Source organism: Crinia signifera, chromosome 11 (genome assembly GCF_055691185.1).
Source record: "Crinia signifera chromosome 11, ASM5569118v1, whole genome shotgun sequence".
Taxonomy (NCBI): Eukaryota; Metazoa; Chordata; class Amphibia; order Anura; family Myobatrachidae; genus Crinia; species Crinia signifera.
Window position 1 is genome coordinate 105,718,514 of NC_139227.1, and position 3,014 is coordinate 105,721,527.

Below are 3,014 nucleotides of genomic sequence, written 5' to 3' on the forward strand. Positions count from 1 at the left end.
CGTCCCACGGGGCCCGCAGGAAGTGTCGCCGCCGCGGGTGCTGTTGCTCCTGTTCGCCGCCATCTTGTCGGTGGGTTAGAAGCCTTCTGTAGTGTGGGAGTCAGTGGGGGCTACGGGTCGGGTGTTATTAGTGAGCACAGTATGCTACACAAAACAGTGCTGCTCACTGCCATGTAATAGACTCCGCTTTATAACTCTCCCAGGTTTAGTACATAGACCCCGGCATACCTCCCAACATGACCCTCTCCAGGAGGGACACTATGCTCTGTTTCTGGACATCCCTCTTAATTTATGATATAAATAAGTAAATGGATGGAATAAAAAACGTGGTACTGGATGGGAGCAAAGGACGATCAGAAATGTGCTCACAAACCCATACACTCCAACTGTACCAAATTTGCCGGTACACGGGTACAGTACCGTTGTTTTTACGGTACTGGCAAATGAAGATTGTACTGATTGTACCGATTATTTTGGCTTGGCTCCCCCGGCTCCTGTCAGTCACTGGTGCCCTGACTCCATCCGCCTCCTGGCTCCGGCCTCCTCCGCTCGGTGTGATACTGTGGTGCACCGCTCTCCCCTGGCCCAGAGCACCTGTTCCCAAGAGTGCATTGCGGGTCCCATGCCAGCGTCATGATGTCACACGCTGGCACCGCGGACCCGGCGCACTCAGGGGAAACGACTGTCTCAGCCCTCTCCACATGCGCAGTGGTTCTGGCCGCAAAGCTGCTGCCTGAGGCTGAGCTGCTGTGCTCTGCGTGGGATGCGGTAACCAGCGCGTGACTCTGGGGGATCGGATCGTCGGAGCCTGCCTGAAGGAGCATGAAGCAGCACTGACTCACTACACTGCAGCAACTAGCAAGTTGTAATGGTGAGCATGATATTGCAGCCGTGTGTCACATGTAATTCCGATAGCTGGGTCACTAGCTGGTTTGTCATATGCTGGGTCACCATTGATGATTGCCACATACAATTGTCATATATGGAACTGACTGTACCATTGAAAGTATAGGAAAGGGGGCTTGACCACTCCCCATTTCCCACTGGTCACACCCCCTTTATGATTGTGTACCGATTTCTTCCCCTCAGATGTTGGAGGGTATGCAAACCCAGGAAAATGGACAAAAACTTTCAGTCAAATTGTTTAAATGGGTTCAACTACAGTACCGTGTCTGAGTGACAGTTTTTGTTCTTTTTCAGATTTGGGGAGCAAATTTCTAAAGTAAATATTACATTTGCTCACATCCAGTACCATATTTTTATTCCATCCAAGCAACTAGTAGGATGGTTGGAGGAAAGTTGGTCTGATGTGTGGCCAGCATTACAGGGGCTATTCACCTTCATTGGGGCCCACCAAGCCCACAATTGGCTTTAATGCGCTCACCCCCCCCCCCCCCCCCCGCCTTCGGGATTCCGATGTCAGTATACTGACCTTTGGAATTCTAACAGTTGGGGTGCTATACCACACCGGCCGGGCTACAATTCTGAGTATGGTTAGACTTATTCAGGCTGCAGAGGGACACCGCGACTGGTTGTCATGCTGTTCCTCTAAACTGTGATCACAAATGCAGGCAGGCGGTGGTCTGCACTTTCTCCTGCATTTGTACTCCTTAACCCTTTGAGTGCCAACGTTGCTGTGGGACATGTGCAAAATATTCGCTAAAAATGCCAGCACCGCTCACAGCGACAGATCGTTTTTTTGGCGCATCGTTTAATGAAAACTTCAATAAATTGACTTCAGATCATTTAAAGCAGGCATGTCCAACGTTGGCCCTCCGGATGTTTTGAAACTACACCTCCCAGCATGCTTTGCAATAGTTTTAGTATTCTCTAATAGCAAAACTGTGGCAAAGCATGCTGGGATGTGTAGTTTCACAACATCTGGAGGGCCAACGTTGGACATGCCTGATTTAAAGTGTCTCATATTCCTCGACTTCGAGCCTGTCATTTTTAGCGGCTATTTTGCACATCTCTCACAGCAATGTTAGCACTCAAAGAGTTAAGGACTGCATCTGATAAGCTGCTGCGAGCTGAATCAGGCCCAGACTGCAGAAGAAGATATATCTGCCATCAAAAGAGATAGAGTGAGAGTGTGCACTACAAATCCCACAGTTTTGCTGCCCTGTATTCTGTATAACACATACATTATTCCTCTATTCCCAAAGGCCGGGTGGCTACATGATTATAACCCTCTTCCTTGATACATTCTGACTGCAGAATGTATAATTTTCTCCCTACAAACATTGATGTAAACTTTTAAAACAAGTTAAAATCAGCACAGTTGTGAAGATGCCTTTACACCGTCAATGAAACAGTATGCACAATAACGACGTTATCGCACATATTGTCTAGTGTGTACGCACCTTTATGGTATACCATAAAGGTGCGTACATACTTGTTGAGATATATTGAACGATATTGCAAAGTTTGGCCCTTCTGAGCGATATTGTTCATAATATCGCCCAGTGTGTATGCAGCTCATTTTATCACCCAGTGCCTAGGCTGCATCTAGCGGCCAATGAATGCTCCTGCGGGTTGTTAACGACCCCTTCTGTCATGCACAGATGATGAAGTGAATCGTTAATGAGGGCCATGAGGCAGCAGCATGGCTCCCACTCCCCCCCCCCCCCCGTTGTTTTTCGCCAGACGGCATTAGCAAAGTGTGCATGCACTTACCAACACTGGCACTCTTCCGGGTCCCACAGCCGCTGAAAGCAGCTGCCGGGCTCTCTAGGTGTGTATGCACCTTTAACCCCTTGAGTGGAATATCCGGACATTTTCCGGGCTCAGGTGCGCTGCCACAGCGGGCTGTCCCAGAAAATTTCCGGGCATACCACAAATATAAAATAGGTGCGCACCAGTGGTGTCCAGGTGTGCACCACTGGCGCAGCACCTCTAGAGCCCCCCCCCCAGTCAGTCTCCCAACTCTCCCATCACCTGTGCTCCGGAGATCGCACGCCTGAGCTCTTCTAACCCTGCTCCCCCAGCAGCCTGCCGCCATACTTTTAGTAGCA